Source organism: Dasypus novemcinctus, unplaced genomic scaffold, assembly GCF_030445035.2.
Source record: "Dasypus novemcinctus isolate mDasNov1 unplaced genomic scaffold, mDasNov1.1.hap2 scaffold_157, whole genome shotgun sequence".
Taxonomy (NCBI): domain Eukaryota; kingdom Metazoa; phylum Chordata; class Mammalia; order Cingulata; family Dasypodidae; genus Dasypus; species Dasypus novemcinctus.
In genome coordinates, this window is record NW_026688157.1 from 285,163 (window position 1) to 303,588 (window position 18,426).

Consider the following 18,426-nt stretch of genomic DNA (forward strand, 5'->3'; position numbering starts at 1 on the left):
CAGTATAGTTTCCAAAGATTTTTTTTTTTATTGTTTGTCTGTTTTACTGTTTATCTTACAAAAGCCTACAAAAGTAAGGGGAAATATCTGCAAGCTAAGTTAAATAAAACAAGAGAGAGATTAAGTATTAAATATAAAAAATAAAAGTTTAACTTAATTTCTAAACTAGGGAAAATGTTCCTGAAGCATGTCAGTTCAGTAGGCTTGCAGTGCATTAATAAGTGGAGAACATGAATTTCTTCTAACAAATGTTTTCAACACTTTGTACACTACCAAAATATTTAGTCGGAATATGGTAATTTTCAAGTCATAAAACCCTGAACAGACTAAATACAAGTTACTTTTTAATCTGAAGTCAAAAGTGAAAAATATGTAAAAGTAAAAATACTGCCCCTTTTCACATCAATCTATGGATAATTCCTACAAGTCCTTAAAGTCTTTTCAATAATGACCTCCTGGCAAGCTTCCTGTTAAAGGGAAGTAACTTTAAAAAATATATATTTATTTATTCCCACCCCCATTGTTTGTGCTTGCTGTCTGCTCTCTATCTGTCTTCTTTTTGGAGGCACTGGGAGCCAAACCCGCCATCTCCCATGCGGTAGGCAGGCACCCACCTGCTTGAGCCACATTTTCCTTCCAGCAAGTAACTTTGGAAGCTGGACTTCTCAATCTGTAGATAGAAGTAAGCTGCATTGGCAGCATCGCTCCATTTTGGAGAGCCTCTTGAGAACTGAAAAGAGCTCAGCAAGGACCTTCATTGAGACAATACCCCCTATAGCTGCAGGTCTGCAGGAGAGGTCCTGGGGCAGGTACAACTCTCAGTCAGTAAGCTAGAAACAGAGTAAAGAGAAGAGAAGGAAGCAGAGGACAGATGTTTCAGCTTACAGATACTATTCCAGATAAAATGCTAAAGGCTTTTCGAGTAACCTTTTACATGTTGGCACAGGAAGTCTTGCTTGGGGGCAGCCTCTTTAGAACTCATTTATGAGCCGCATCCTAGGCATCTCTATTATCTGATATACCTGCCCCTCTGAGCAATTATAACTGAAACTCAAAAAGATGCCTCTGACAACTTCCAAGGTTCTGCAGGTTCTTCTGAATCAAAGAAAGTTCACATTATGCCTAGCATTGTTTTGGTGTTGGCCTATACTACATGATAACTATTAAAAACTTGGTAAACTATACTTGGGCTCTATGAGCGCTCCCTCTATCAATCATGTCATTTCAATAACTAGAATATCCCATTTGCCTAATAGGATTAAAGGTTAGAGCTTACTATACAACCAAAATCAAAACTGGGGCAATAGGTTTTCTTGGAAGCTAAGCAACCATTATGAAACATCCCACAGACCAACTCTTGTAGGTGCAAGATCACCAGTGGTACACGTTTCATAGAGTAAGGGCCTCATGAAGATCAGACCCTTAGATTTTACAAGATTCAGAGACCTTCATTTGTCACTTAGCCAGCCCTCTACTTGTTTACATGTAACTGTCTAGCTTTGGTTGGCTGTTGAGTCCCAATGGAAAAATTCCATTTCTGCCTCTGAGCCTTTCTTTTAGGGACTTGAGAAGGGAAGGTAGTGCAGTTCTTTCTGGCCATTTGCCAGGCATGGGACCCCAGGCTTCTTAAGATAAGTCCAATTGGCAATTTTAAAGAACTCTTCTGCAGCATCAAGAGCAATGAGATGGTCCAACACAAAGAGATACCTCTTTGAGAGCTCTCAAGTTGTTGGAAAAATACTGGTCTCTTCAGCCAGTTTTAACAGCATCTCTTGAGCTTTCTTTGTGTTTTTGAAATCACTGATGGTGCTGAGTTTAGTGACTGACAGCAAAGAGTCTACCTCCTTTTGAAAACCTAAATATTCTAAAATGTGTTTCCACCTGTTTCTCACTTCCCTTCGAATATGCCGCAGGGTATAGATATCATAGTTGAGTTTTTGCCATTATGCTGAGTCTTTGGCCTGTTGATTACAAACAATTACCAAGTTGTACAGGGTTCTGTCATCAGCTGCCTCTATGTGGGACACATCATGAGGCACACTGCACAAATTCTTTTCGTCATCTCTCACAAGATTGCTCCAAATGAAGAATATGGATTGTTATCATCAGAGGGACCAGAAGATCCTGCGAGAGCCGGCCCAGCTGCACACCGTCTGGCCCACTGCACCCCATCCCTCTCCCTCATTTTTGAAAGACAGTTTTGCTGGATATAGAATTCTGTTTTTTAAAGATTTATTTATTTCTTTCCCCTTCCCTCGCCCTGTTGTCTGATCTCTGTCCATTCGCTTTGTGTTCTTCTATATCTGCGTGCATTATCTGGCAGCACTGGGAAACTGCGTCTCTTTTTTGTTGCGTCATCTTGCTGTGTCAGCTCTCCATGTGTGCGGTGCCACTCCTGGGCAGGCTGTGCTTTTTTCAGGTGGCTTTCCTTGCGGGGTGCACACCTTGTGTGGGGGGCACCCCTATGCGAGGGCGCCCCTGCATGGCACAGCACTCCTTGTGTGGCAGCACTGTGCGTGGGCCAGCTTACCACACAGGTCAGGAAGACCTGGAGATCGAACCCTGGATGCTCCATATGGTAGATGGATGCTCTATCAGTTGAGCCATGTCTACTTCCCTGGATATAGAGTTCTTAGGTAGGCAGTTTTTTGCTTTTAGCTCTTTTAAAATGTCATTCTGCTTCTGATGAGAAACTGACATTTAATTTTATTGAGGCTACATTGTACATGACTATTGTTGCTTTCTTGTGGCTTTCGGAATTCTCTATTGTTAGCATTCAGCTATTTGATTATAATATGCTGTGGTGTGGGGCTATTTGGGTTGATCCAGTTTGGAGTGTGATGAGCATCTGGGATGTGTATATTCATGTTGTTTGTTAAATAATGATTTATTATTATTTCTTTAAATATTCCCTTTGTCCCTTTCTTTCTTCTACTTCTGGGACTTCTATAATGCATATATTGGTATGCTTAATGGTGTCCCACAGGTTCCTCAGACTCTTTACTTTTCTTCATTCTTTCCTCTTTCTGCTCCTCAGACTTGGATGATTTAAACTCTTTTTTTTTTTTTTAAGATTAATTAATTTATTTCTCCCCATCTCCTTGTTCTTTTTCACTTCCTGAGTCTGTTCCTTGTTTCTTTAGGAGGCATCAGGAGCCAAACCTGGGACCTCTGGTGTGGGAGAGAGGTGTCTAATCACTTGAGGCACCTCCACTTGCTGCTTTGTTGTTTCTCTCATTCTGTTTTTCCTCCCCATGTCTCTTGTTGTGTCATGTTGTGTCAGGGCACCTGCCCATTGCATCAGCTCACTGTCTTCTTTAGGAGGCACTTGGATCCGAACCGGCGACCTCCCATATGGTAGGTGGGAGCCCAGTTGCCTGAGCCACATCCGCTTCCATAAATTGTCTTATCTTCATGTTCACTGATTCTTTCTTCTACCAGCTCTATTAAATTCCTCAAAGGAATTATAAATTTCTTTTACTTTGGTCTCTGTTTGGTTCCTTTTTATAATTTCCATCTCCCTATTGATATTTCCTTTGTGCTCACCTGCTGTTTTCCTAATTTCCTTTAGTTGTTTGTCCACATTTTCCTTTAGCTCTTTGAGCATATTTAGGACCTGTTTTTGAAAGTCTTTGTCTGGTGTATTCCAGATCTTGTTCTCTATTGATGATTTCTTATGCCTTAACCTTTTCCTTTGCCTGGGCAGTTACTCCCTGATTCTTTGTATTATGTATTTTGTAATCTTTAGTTGAAACCTGGACATTTTGATATTTTAATGTGTTATTGCTGGAATTTAGACTCCGAGGTGTCTATTCCTTAAGCTTGTATCTGGCTAGTATAATGATAGAGCTTTCCTTGAATTCCAGGAGCTAGCAACAACAAAAAAAGGGGTGTGGGGGATAGAAGCACCCTTCCCAGTCTTTGCAGAATGACCTGTTCAAGTGCCCTCCTTCATGTTTTTTTCCACACAAAAGAATTTAGAGAATAGTTCTAGACCAAAGTGTAGGGGCCTCCCTAATCCTTTCTGCACCTGTCTTGTCTTGGGCATGTGTGTGTTGCCTGAGAAATTCCCCCATTTGTTTAGTTCTGAATGTTTCCTCTTCCCTAGGAAGTAGTTTACTCCTGCTTCTGGGCACTGCACTGTCTGTTCACAGCCAGCAATATCTTGCCCCAGGTAACATGAGTTGACTGCTCTCCCGCAGCGTTCTATAGAGAGCTCTGTGAACTTCCTTTTACTTACAGGATGAGTTCTGGAATGGCGAGTCCCTCAGGTCACCACGAGACAAATTGGATCAGACATACATGCTCCCGGATGTACATGAGGGCTACCCTGTGCTCGCGCTAGGAGCAGGACCAGAGCTCACACTGTGCTGAGTCGGTGAGGGACAGTGGAGGGACCAGAAAGAGTGGCACAAGATCCTACAGCTTTTAAGTAGCCTTTTTCTCAATTTGGTGCCTGTCCTCTTACTGCAATCCTTTAAATGTCTTTTTGAAATTTGAGAAAGATGTTTTTGTCATTTCTTGTTTGTTGTTCTGTGACAATCATGCCATCATATTGATGAGGGTGAACTTCATTCCTTTTTACAGCTGAATAATCCATTTTATTTATATTTATATACTATACTTTGTCTATTCATCTGCTGATGGACACTTTGGTTGTTTCCATCTTGTAGCAATTCTGAAAATGCCTTTATGAACATTGATGTGCAAATGCCTGTTAGCATCCTTGCTCTCAGTTCTTCCTATATTCCTACATGTATTCCTAGTAGCAGGATTGCAGATCATATGGCAGTTCTATATTTAGCTTCCTGAGGAACCGCCAAACTGTCATCCACAGAGACTGCACAATTTTACATTCCCACCAATAGCGAAAGAGTGTTCCTTTTCCTCCACATCCTCTCCAGCATTTGTAGTTTTGTTTTTTAAAATGGTATCACGTTGAAGTTTTGATTTTCATTTCCCTAAAAGCTAGTGATGTTGAGCATTTTTTAAATGTGTTTTTTGTCCATTTGCTTTTGTTCTTTGGAAAAATACCTGTTCACATACCTTTTGCCCATTTTAAAATTGGATTGCTTGTTTTTTTTATTGTCAAGTTATATGATCTCTTTATTTAACATGGAAATCAAACCCTTATTGGATATGTGGTTTCTAAAAAATTTTCTCCCATTGAGTAGGCTACCTTTTCACCTTCTTAACAAAGTCATTTGAAGCACAGAAGTGTTTAATTTTGAAGAGATTCCATTTATCCATTTTTCCTTTTGTTGCTTGTGCTTTGGGTATGAGATTTAAGAGACCACCACCTACCACAAGATCTTGAAGATATTTCCTTACATTTTCTTATAGGAGTTTTATGGTTGTAGCTTTTATATTTAGGTGCTTGAGGTAATTTTTGTCTCAGGTGTGAGATAGGGGTCCTCTTCTTTCTTGTAGCTATGGATATCTACTTCTCCAGCACCATTTGTTGTATAGACTGTTCTTACTCACCTGGGTGGGTTTGACAGCTTTGTTAAAAACCACTTGATGGGAAGCAGACTTGGCCCAAATGGATAGGGCGTCTCCCTACCACATGGGAGGTCCAAAGTTCAAACCCCAGGTCTCCTTGACCCATGTGGAGCTGGCCCATGTGCAGTGCTGATATGTGCAATGAGTGCCATGCCATGCAGGGGTGCCCCACGTGTAGGGGAGCCCCATGCGCAAGGAGTGCGCCCCATAAGGAGAGCCGCCCTGCGTGAAAGAAAGTGCAGCCTGCCCAAGAATGGTGCCGCACACACGGAGAACTGACACAACAGGACGATGCAAAAAAAAGAAACACAGATTCCCAGTGCCGCTGATAAGGATAGAAGCGGTCGCAGAAGAACACACAGCGAATGGACATAGAGAGCAGACAACCGGGGGGAGGGGAAGGGGAGAGAAATATATAAAAAAAATAAATCTTAAAAAAAATAAAATGAGGTGCTACTACACACATGCTTGAAAACTGTTATTAGAAAAAAAAGTTGGTCTAAAAAAGCCACTTGACCCTGGATGTGAGAGTCTATCTCTGAATCTTCAATTCGATTCCATTGGTCAATATGTCTACCTTTATGCCAGTACCATGCTTTTTTTACCACTGTAGCTAAGTAATATACTTTTTAAAGTTAGGAAGTAAGAGTCCTTCAACTTCATTCTTCTTTTTACAGACATTTTTGGGCTTTTTGAGGCCCCTTCCAAATAAATTTGATAACTGGTTTTTCCATTTCTTCAAAAATGGCTATTGGAATTTTTATTGGGATTGTGTTGGATCTGTAAATCAGTTTGGGTAGAACTGACATCTTAATGATATTTAGTCTTCCAGTCCATGAACATAGAATGTCCTTCCACTTATTTAGGTCTTTAGTGTCTTCTGGCAGTATTTTATAGTTTTTTAAAAAAAAGATTTATTTATTTATTTATTTCTCTCCCTCCCCCGCCCCGGTTGTCTGTTCTCTGTGTCTGTTTGCTGCGTCGTCTTCTTTGTCTGCTTCTTTTGTTGTCAGCAGCACGGGAATCTGTGTTTCTTTTTGTTGCATCATCTTGTGTCAGATCTCTGTGTGTGCGGCAGGCTGCACTCTCTTTTGTGCTGGGCAGCTCTCCTTACAGGGTGCACTCCTTGCACGTTGGGCTCCCCTACACGGGGGACACCCTGCGTGGCACGGCACTCTGTGCGCGTATCAGCACTGCGCATTGGCCAGCTCCACACGGGTCAAGGAGGTCCTGGGTTTGAACTGTGGACCTCCCATGTGGTAGATGGACGCCCTAACCACTGGGCCAAGTTCGCTTCCCTATAGTTTTCTTAATACAAGTCCTTTATGATCTTGGTTAAATTTGTTCCTAAATATTTGATTCTTTTAGTCATTAATGTAAATGGAGTTTTTTTTTTCTGATTTCCTTCTCGGATTGCTCATTAGTAGTGTACAGACACACTACTGATTTTTGCATATTTGTCTTGGATCCCTTTACTTTCCTGAACTTTTAGTTAATTCTAGTAGTTTTCTTGTGTGTTTTTTCTGGGAGTTTTAGGTATGGAATCATATCATCAGCAAATAGGAAAAGTTGTACTTCTTCCTTTCCTATTTGGGAACCTTTTATTTCTTTTTCTTGCCTTATTGCTCTAGTTAGAACATCTAGCACAATATTGAATAACAGTGGTGACAGTGGGGATCCTTGTCTTGTTCCTGGTCTTAATAGGAAAACTTTCAGTCTTTAACTGTTGAGTACAATGTTAGCTACGGGTTTTTCATATGTGCCCTTTACCATGTTGAGAAAGTTTCCTTCTATTCCTATCTTTTAGAGTGTTTTTTATCAAGACAGGGAGCTGTATTGTCAAATGCCTTTTCTGCATCAATCAAGATGATCATATAATTTTTTTCCCCCTTCTCTTTGTTTACATAGTGTATTATACCAATTGATTTTCTTGCATTAAACCTCTCTTGCATACGTGGGATAAAACCCACTTGATTGTGGTGTATAATTGTTGTGGGGAAGCAGATGTGGCTCAACTGATAGGGTTTCCGCCTACCATATGGGAGGACCTGGGTTCAGTCCCTGGGGCCTCCTGGTGAAAAAGAAGAAGAGAAAGCATTCCTGTGTGGCAAGCCAGTGCCCATGTGAATCCCTGTGTAGTGAGCCAGTGCCCCGTAAAAGTGAGTTGTGCAGCAGGGTGATGATGCATGAAGAGAGTGACAAGGGGAGAGTCAAGGTGAAGTGCCACAGAAACCAGGAACTGAGGTGGCACAATTGACAGGGTACCTCTCTCCCCACAGAGGTCTCCAGGATTGAATCCCAGTGAATCCTAGAGGTGAGAAATTGAGAAGAGAAGACAACACAGACAGAAAAAACAGCAGGGATTCTTGAGATGTGCTTTTTTTTTTTTTTTTTTTAAGGTACTGGGGATTATGCTTGCTTCCTTTTAATGTGCTTTTTAAAATTTATTTATTCATTCATTCATTTCTCTATTTTTTAAAGAGTTATTTTTATTTATTTCTCTCCTCTTCCCCCCCCCCCCCCCCCCCCCGTTGTCTGTTCTTTGTGTCCATTTTGCTGCGTGTTCTTCTTCTTTGTCTGCTCTGTTGTCAGTGGCACGGGAACCTGTGTCTCTTTTTGTTGCGTCATCTTGCTGTGTCAATTCTCTGTGTGTGCGGTGCCATTCCTGGGCAGGCTGAACTTTCTTTAGCACTGGGCGGCTCTCCTTACAGGGCGCACTCCTGGTGCGTGGGGCTCCCCTACGCGGGGGACAACCCTGCATGGCAGGGCACTCCTTGCGCGCATCAGCACTGCTCATGGGCCAGCTCCCCACGGGTCAAGGAGGCGCAGGGTTTGAACCGTGGACTTCCCATACGGTAGACGGACGCCCTAACCACTGGGCCAAGTCTGCTTCCCTTAATGTGCTTTTGAATTCAGTTTGCAAGTATTTTGTTGAGGGTTTTTCCATTTATATTCATTAGAGAAATTGGTCTGCAATTTTCTTTTTTTGTAGCCTCTTAATCTGGCTTTAGTATTAGGGTGATTTTGGCTTCATAGAATGAGTTTGGTAGCATTCCCTCCCATTCAATTTTTTAAAAGAGTTTGAGTGATTTGTAGAATTCACCTGTGAAGCCATCTGGTCCTGGGCCTTGGATCTTTTAGAAATTTTTGGTGACTCTTTGAATCTCTTTACTCGTGATTGGTTTGTTGAGGGCTTCTATTTCTTCTAGGGTCCGTGTAGGTTATTCGTGTCTTTATAGGAGTTTCTCTTTGCATTTATATTTTTTGGCAAACAGTTGTTTGTAGTATCCTTTTATGGTCTCTCTTATTTTTCTGGAGTCAGTGGTAATGTTCCCCCTTTCATTTCTGATTTTATTTATTTGCATCTTTTCCCTCTTTTCTTTGTCAGTCTAGGTAAGGATTTGTTGATATTGTTGATCTCGAAGAACCACCTTTTGGTTATATTGATTCTTTTGTTTTTTTTGTTCTGAATTTCATTTACTTCTGCTCTAAACTTTATTTCTTTCCTTCTGTTTGCTTTGAGATTACTATTCTTTTTCTAGTCCCTCCAGGGGTATAGTTAGGAATTCAGAAATCCAGAAATACTTTGGGTAGAATTTACAGCTTAACAATATTTAGTCTTCCAATCCATAAGTACAGGATATTCTTCCATTTATTTAGGTCTTTGATTTCTTTGGTTTTGTGTTTTCCTGTGTATGGTTTCTTTACATCCTTTGTTAGGTTTTTTCCTAGATATTTGATTTTTTAGTTGGTTTTGAAAATGGATTTTTTTTCTTGATTTCTTCTTCAGATTGTTCATTACTAGTGTATAGTAACATTTATTTTTACACATTGATCTTGTACCCTGGAACTTTGCTGAATTAGTTTTTCAGTTCCTGTAGCTTTGTTGTGGACTTTTCAGGATTTTCTGTATGTAGGATCACGTGATCCGCAAATAAAGTTTCACTTCTTTTCTAATTTAGGCCCCACAAAGTTTTCATCCAATTTTTGCCTCAGTTATTCATTACAGTTTATTTCAGTATGTGTTTAATGAGCACGCACTCTGCATGTTAGACTGAGGAGAAAATATCTCCTAAATACCGAATATTGAAAGACTTAATTTTAAATAATGTTTTGGGACCTGGACAGTTTTGTTTTTGTCAATTCAGGGTATTGGGATTGGTGATATCCAAGGTCCCTTGATTCTGTTATAATTAAGAGATAGCACAATACATAGTGCAAATAATATTTAATCCTTTAAAAGGAAAAGGTCACATTCTGTAAAAAACTAAGTTTATAATAGGTAATGATCCTTTCTATCCATGTTACCTTACTTAGAGGCGTGTGGTTGCTGTATTAGAAATGAAGAACTGCTTAATGGCAAGAGCACAGTACTTGAGGGTGAACTGCCATCCACTTTTTGTTCGGTTCAGGATTTTTGAAAGAGAGATTCTTCTGTTCGGGGATTACCTGATAATTTAAGAAAAATTAAAGTGGATGGAACCTTAATAATTTATTTGCATCAGTTTATATATAGTGTAAAAGCCCTTCCTACCCCTGTTGATGTTATAGGTTTGGGAAAGAAAGGGGTTAGATAAGATAACCATTTGTAAAGAATTATGTCCTTGTTTTATGGTCTTTTTTTGTGTGTCAAGAATTTCCAGTGTACAAAAGTTGATAAAATAGCCAAATGAGCATCCAAGTGTTCATTTTCCCAATTATCAACTCATATCCACTTTTGCTTCATCCTTATTCACACCCTTTTATCCCCCTCTGGTATTATTTTTTTCATTGTATTTAACAATTTATTTACTGAGTCACCTATTGGTGGATATTTGAGTAGTTTGAAAAAATTTTTTTTATCATTACAAACAATGTTGTAATAAATACCTTTCATTCTTTGCATTTTTGTGTGAGTTTCTGGAAGATAAATTTCCAGAAGGAGAGTTGGGTCAAAGTGTGCATATTTTAGTTTTTTTTTTTTTTTTTTTTAAGATTTTATTTTTATTTTTTTAATTCCCCTCCCCTCCCCCAGTTGTCTGTTTCCTGTGTCTTTTTGCTGCGTCTTGTCTCTTTGTCCGCTTCTGTTGTCGTCAGCGGCACGGGAAGTGTGGGCGCTCCCTCCTTCGCGCTGGGCGGCTCTCCTTATGGGGCGCACTCCTTGCGCGTGGGGCTCCCCTACGCGGGGGACACCACTGTGTAGCACGGCACTCCATGCGCGCATCAGCACTGCGCATGGGCCAACTCCACACGGGTCAAGGAGGCCCGGGGCTTGAACTGCGGACCTCCCATGAGGTAGACGGACGCCCCAACCACTGGGCCAAGTCCGTTTCCCATATTTTAGTTTTTATAAATGTTTTTGGTTTTTAAGATGTTATCACATCACTTTACAATAAACTTGAAGCAGTTTACATTTTTACTAGTAAAGTTAGTCTTTTGTGTTTTATTTCATTTAGCATGATGTTTTTCAGATTCATCCCTGTTATTGTATGTAGTAGTATAGTTATTGTTGTGTTAGTAGTTTGCTCCTTGTTATTGCTTATTAGTATTCCATTGGATAGATGTACCTTAGTTTGTTTATCCATTTACCATTTGATAGACATTTGGGCTGTTTTCAGTTCATAGCAATGAACATTGTGTACAAGTGTTCTTGTGGACATGTTTTCATTTCTCTTTGGTAATAGCCATGAATGGAATTTTCTGGGGTTTCTGGGAAGTATATGTTTAACGTTATAAGAAACTTCCAAACTTTTTAGGAAACTTGCAAATTTTTTCAGTGTTACTTAGTGGGCTCCAATTGTTCCACTTGCATTGTTAGCCTGTTTATTGTAGCCATTTTAGTTGGTGTATAATAGTATTTTATTGTGGTTTTAATTTGTATTTTCCTAATGACTAATGTGGCTGAACACTTTCATGTTCTTATTTGCCATTCATATATCTCCTTTGTTGAAATGTCTGTTCAAATCTTTTGCCCATTTTTTACTGGATTGTTTGTCTTACTGCATTGTAACAGTTCTTTATCTTCAAGTCCCTTATCAAATATATGTTTTATAAATATTTTCTCCCAGTTCCAATTTATCAGTTTTTTTTGTGCTTACTTGTTTCATATCTAGAAAATCTTTGCCTAAACCAAGATTAAAAATATTTTCTGCTGTTAATTTCTAGATGTTTTATAATTTCAGTCTTACATATAGGTCTCTGATCCATTTAGAGTTTTTAAGTATGGCTTGAGGTGAAGGACAAGGTTCTTTTTTTTTTTTTTATTCTCCCCCCCCCCCCCCCCCCCCCCGCCCGCTTGTGGCTTTTTGTGTGCTGTCTGCTCTCTGTCCATTCGCTGCATGCTCTTTTGTGTTTTTTCTTTTCTTGTCTCCCTTTTTTGTTGCGTCACCTTGCTGAGTTTGCTCTCCATGGCACTTGTGGGCCATGCGGCGCTCCACAGCATGCGGGCGAGCCTGCCTTCACAAGGAGGCCCTGGGACGCAAACCCAGGGCTTCCCATATGGTAGACGGGAGCCCAAATGACTTAGCCACAGCTGCTTCCCTCAAGGTTCATTTTTGTCCATATGGATAGCCGTTCGTTCCCGAACTGTTTGTTGAAAACACTCTCCTTTTCCCATTGAATTACCTTGGCATCTTTGAATGTTCTAATTTATGAATATGGTATATTTTTTTATTTACTTATATCATCTTACATTCATTCAACAATATTTTTAAGTTTTCAGTGTATAGGTCTTGTATTACGTTTGTTAATTTATTCCTAAGTATATTCTTTTTGGTGCTGTGGTGAATACAATTAATTTTGTTTTTTAAATTTCAAAGTATTTTAAAATCTGTACTACCCTTCCTCATCTCTTTTTTTTCTTTGCAACTTATTTATGTGATGAAACCAGATAGTTGTTTTGTAGAGTTTTCCAGTTTGAATTTATTTATTTTTGGCAAGACTTTCATATTTTGTGTTGTGTTCTATCAGTAGGCATGCCATGTTTCAGGTTGTTTCTTGTTAGGTGATGTTAACTGTGATTGGTGGTCAACACCTAGATCAATTAGTTTATTAGGGGTTTTGTCATTCTTTCATCATTCGTTAGGTAGAATACTTGTATGAAAAGAATATTACTCTCATTTTTTATTTTGCTCCTCAGTGGGGTGTAGTTGTGTATGTTCTTTTTAGTTACAAATGCAATGACTATTAACAAGTTGTTTGGGTAGATATTTTTTCTAGTGTACCATTTCCCAGTTGAATTGGCAGACAAACAGTTTCACCTAATTAGTAGAATGAGGTGTTTTGTTTTTTTTTCCGTTCCCCTTTGCAGTAATGGATTGTGAACAAACCTTTCTGTTTAAACCTCTGTGTAAAATTGTTGTATTTGGCTCTTCTTAAAGACCTGCTTTAAAAGCATAGGCTATATCCTGAATTATTGCTTTATAAAAGCACAGTGCAATCTTGACCTTATCCTGTCCCAGCATAGTATTTTGTAATGAAAATATGATAATAGCATGCTTTTTTCTCACAGCTTTGATTTATGATGCTGCTGAATCTTACGCTGCTCTATTTTTCTATTATCCTATTCTTTCCTCGATCTTAGGTATAAATAAGAAAAGTTGTAATGTTGACATAAATCCTGTTGAGTTTTTCATATTATTGAGTGGCTTATTTTTTCTTTTTGTATCTTCGTTGTTTAACTCTGTCTTCAGAATTTTTCCCTAAATAGGTGATTTTTTTTTTCTTTCATTGCATTTGTTTTAAACAGTAATCTAATGTCACAGTAAATTTTGTAGTATTTTGTTAAGTAGATCAACACCTAATAGGAGCCACAGATAGCAGATACTTAGAATGATCAGAGCTGAGTGCATGGATGGACTGGGAGTGGGGAAAGTTTATATACTAATATCAGTCCACAGTTAGGCCATTACAGTTAGTTCTAGCATATAAAGATCATGTATTTTGTAAGTGACGGCAGTGTAAATGTAGCAGGCATATAAACAGTGCAGCAGAACAGCTAGTGTATTACAGATGTGTAATAGGTCAATTTTTAAATAGTTTGTTTTAAAATGGACTTTTCCATGGTATAATAATGTATCAGATGTAATAGCTTTGCTACAAAAAAAAATTACTGCTGGGGAGCAGATGTGGCTCAAGAGGTTGAGTGCCTGCTTCCCACATGGGAGGTTCAGGGTTTGGTTCCCACTGCCTCCTAAAAACAAAAAGACAACAAGCAAACAAAGGGAAAAACCAACTCGGGGAGCCGATGTGGCGCAGTGGTTGAGTGCCATGTTTGCGCATACAAACTCCCAGTTTCAATCCTGGCTCTGGTACCTCAAAAAAGAAATACAATGCCCAAGAACCTTTAACTGAGCATCTCTATTTAGCCACATAGACTGAAGTGCAAATACATTATTTTGTTAAGGATTTAGTTGGAGTTTATAACTGTTAAGGCTTTTGTTTAAAAATGCTTTTTTGCCTTTTTAGCCACCTCTATATATGTGTTATTTTGAAATGACTATTTTTTAAAAACTGGTAAGACATTAGATTTTTCAGAGTTGGGATACTTTTCAATAATATTTTTAGTTTTCTTGTTACCCTTTTAATTATAGGATGAAAAATTTGAGAGTTGATACTCAGATTTTATTGATACAGATGACAAAACAGTTTTGTTCATCAGATACAAACTGCATTTTTATCTGCATGGTGCCTGATCAAAGAAAAAGACTAATAAGGCAGGGCTGGGGCGCTGAGGAGCTAACTAGTAGGAAAAAATCATTCTAGTGTACGTGCTTTTCTAGGGAATCACGAAGTGCCAAGCGTCCTACAAAAGTACTCTGGTGTTTGAGTGGGAATTTTGAAGTGAAGCAGTTGAATCCCACCTGGAAATATGCTTTTAGTTATTTTTCCATTCATCTTCTGGGGTATGCTGATCCATCCATACTTTCCCTTAGTTTGTTCTTCTGAAGTGTGCTCTGCTTTTATGAAATGATGTGTGAAGTTTAAGTAAACAGCATGCTTTGTGCCATCAAGACCCACTATCTACCAAGATCTCAGTATTAAAATTAACTGAACAAGCTTACCTTTGAAATATTTTGCCTTATCACAGAAGTAGACCATGTAAAATAGAAATCTAAGTACTTTTAAGGTTTTAATTTATGTTTTATTCAGTTTTGGAATACAGATAAGCTGGAATATGTTTAAGAGAAGAGACTAGAATAGTGAGGGAATTCAGGACCTGTCTTAGCATTTGAATAGACAGTTAGTTCTTTCAGCCATGTGCAGGGATTTTGTGTGAGCAAAGGCACAGACTTGTTCTGAGTGGGCAGCACTGATTGTAGAAGCCGTAGGGTCTTGGGGGCTGTTTAAGACAGACTTTGTGGTGGAACTGCCCAGAAGTGGAATAGATTGTTCTGAGAGGTAGTCACAGGAATTTCCTGTCACTGTGTCATTGATGGTGCTTGAGCACAGAATGGAACAACCTTCTCCTCAGAGATGGGTGAGGAAGAACACCGTGCTGGAGAAACACCGTGTAGGCAGTGGTTCTTAACCTTTTTTGTTCCATGGACAAGTGATTTTTTGAGATAGGCAACAACTGTAATGTGATATGAAATGAATACTACTGTAATTTATTGCATGCATTCGTAAGCGAAGGAAATGCTAGATTTCAGTTGAAGGTCAGAGAAAATAAACATAATAAGTTGATGTTTTTCAGTTTAAGCTCATTGACCTCCTGAAATCTTTCCATGCACCCCCAAGGGGGGGTCTTAACCATGGATCCCTGGCTAAGAACCCCTGCCTTAGGGTAACAGATCTTGTTGTTCGTGGGAATGTTGGGCATGGGAATGCTGTGTACCACAATATAGTTGAGTATTATTGGACTACATGACCTGTTAGACTCACCAACCTCAGTAATTTAGTGAAATGAGCTTCTTGAAGGAAGGATGCATATGTGGTTTTGTGGGGCTCTTGGCATTTACAACTGACAGTCTGCTTCTTGGCCTTAAACTCTAAAGATTCCAAAGAATGAATTGTACAGCGCATGTGACCAGAGTGCACGAATATTTAATGTCTGACATAAAGCTTTTTAAAAAAAAATTATTGAAATATATCACCCACACAAACATACATAAACAATATGTATATAGTAAGAGTTATGAACTTACAAAACAAACATATGTAACATCATACAGGACTCTCATAACTCACCCTACCACCAACACCTTACATTGTTGTTAAACCTTTTTAACTAATGATTAAAGAGCATTGTCAAAATATTACTACTAACCAAAGTATTTTTCTCCAACCCTCCCTATCATTATTATCTTTTTATACATGAACATACATAAACAAGTGTATAGTAGAAGTTCAGAACTTTCAAAGCAAACATGCATAACATCATATAGGGGTCCCATACATCAACCCTCCACCAACATCTTGCATTGTCGTGAGATGTTTGTTACAAATAATGAAAGAATATTGTCAAAATCTTACTTCTAATTATAGTCCTTTTCTTACATTTGGTGTGTTTTTCCCCCAATACAACTTATTATTATTTTTTAAATATATTTTTTATGACAGAAGTTGTAAACTTATAAAACAATCATGCACATGCAGAATTCCCAAGCAACACCTCCCTATCAACATACCACACTGTGGTGGAACATTTGTTACAGATAATATCATCTGATTGTTACCGTGTTCATAGTATACATTTGGCTCACATTTTCCATACTGCCCCATTATCAACACAGTACGTTTATGGCATAGATGCAAGAATATTATATTATTACTGCTAACCACAATCCATAGGTCACTCCAGTTGTGTTTTTCACATGCGTTCCCAACATCCTGCAGTAGTGATATACATTTGCTCTAGCTCACAAAGGACACTCTTGCAGCTGTACCATCAATCACAATTCTCATCCACCTCTTGGTTTACTGTGCTATTCAGTTCCTAGATTATTCTCTAACATTCTGTCAGTTGGCATTTACATCCCTAGACTACCATTTTCAGCCACATCCCTATTTATAAACTAGCTGTTACTTTTTTTACCATCCATTCTATACATTTCCACACTTTTACAGTAAAGCAAATTAAAACTTCTACATACATTAAACATCAATAGGCCATTTCAGTCTTCTTCTTATCTCCTTTAAAAATCTATCACCTACCACTAGGTCTTGAAGATATTTTCCTACAGTTTCTTCTAGAAGTTTTATGGTTCTTGCTTTTATTTTTAGGTTTTTGATCCATTTGGAGTTATTTTTGGATAAGGTATGAGACAGAGGTCCTCTTTCCTTCTTTTGGCTATAGATATCCAGTTCTTTCAGCACCATTTTGCTGAACGGACTGTTCTGCCCAAGCCGTGTGGGTTTGACAGGCTGGTCAGAAATCACTTGACCATACATGTGAGGGTCTGTTTCTGAGCCATCAGTTTGGTTCCATTGGTCTATGTATCTGTCTTTATGCCAGTAGCATGCTGTTTTTACCACTATAGCTTGGTAGTATGAGTTAAAGTCCGGAGATGAGGGTTCGCTTTTCTTTTTTATGATGTTCCTGGCTATTCAGGACTCCGCACCCTTCCAAATAAATTTGATAATTGTGTTTTCAATTAAAAAAAAAATGTTGCTGAAATTTTTATTGGGATTGCATTGACTCTGTATATCAGTTTGAGTAGCATTGACATCTTAATGATATTTAGTCTTCCAGTTCATGAGCTTGGACTGTTCTTCCATTTACTTAAGACTTTTTTATTTCTTTCAACATTGGGTTGCAGTTTTCTGAATACAAGTGCTTTACATCGTTGGTTAAGTTTATTCCTGACTACTGTCATTTTATTTTCACCACTCTTTTGACACTTTTAGTTACTTCTATTGATATAATCTTCATTTCTAGACTCTTTTCCAGGCCTCTCTCTCCTGTCTTCTCTTTTCAGGCTCTAGCACACCCTTTAGTATTTCCTGAAAATCTGGTCTCTTGCTTAGAAATTATCTCATTTTCTGTTTATCTGTAAATATTCTAATCTCACCCTCATTTCTGAAAGACAGTCTTGCTGGATATAAGATTCTTGCCTGTAAGTTTTTCTCTTGTAGTATCCTAAATATATCAGACCACTGTCTTATTGTGGTTTCTGGTGAGAAACCACACTTAATCTTATAGGGTATCTCTTATATGTTATGCATTGCTTTTCTCTTGCTGTTCTCAGAATTCTCTCTTTGTCTTTGGCATTTGACATTCTGATTAGTCTGTGTCTTGGAGTTGGTCTCTGCATTTTTTTGTGTGGGAGTACATTGTGCTTCTTGGACATGGATATCTATGTCCTTCAGTTGGGTTGGAAAATTTTCTACCATTATTTCTTCAAATATTCCTTCTGCCCCTTTTCCCTTCTTTTCTCCTTCTGGGACACCCATGACACGTATGTTTGCACATCTCTGGCTGTCGTTTAGTTCCGTGAGATCTTGTTCAATTTTTTTCCATTCTTCATCTGTTCTTTTGTATGTTCACTCTCAGAGGCCATTTCTTCAAGCTCACTAATCCTTTCTTCTGCTTCCTCAAATCTGCTATTATATGATTCCAGTGTTTTTTGTTTGTTTTTTAAAAAGATTTATTTATTTATTTCTCTCTTCTTCTCCCCCCACCCCAGTTGTCTGTTCTCTGTGTCCGTTTGCTGCGTGTTCTTTGTCCGCTTCTTTTGTTGTCAGCGGCACAGGAATTTGTGTTTCTTTTCGTTGCGTCATCCTGCTGTGTCAGCTCTCCATGTGTGCGGCGCCATTCCTGGGCAGGCTGAACTTTCTTTCATGCTGGGCAGCTCTCCTTACGAGGCGCACTCCTTGCGCATGGGGCTCCCCTGTGCTGGGACACCCCTGCGTGGCACGGCACTCCTTGCGCGAATCAGCGCTGTGCATGGGCCAGCTCCACATGGGTCAAGGAGGCCCTGGGTTTGAACCGCGGACCTCCCATGT

The 18,426-nt window shown here is 39.0% G+C and overlaps 1 protein-coding gene and 1 pseudogene across 3 annotated transcripts in view; one reads left to right on the forward strand and one right to left on the reverse strand.

Annotated features, from left to right (window-relative positions):
- The window catches only part of SFMBT1 (Scm like with four mbt domains 1), a 191,524-nt gene that overhangs the window by 39,644 nt on the left and 133,454 nt on the right, over positions 1–18,426 (forward strand). The gene's annotated exons all lie outside the window — the stretch shown is intronic.
- On the reverse strand, positions 1,557–2,185 carry LOC101416722 (melanoregulin pseudogene; annotated as a pseudogene).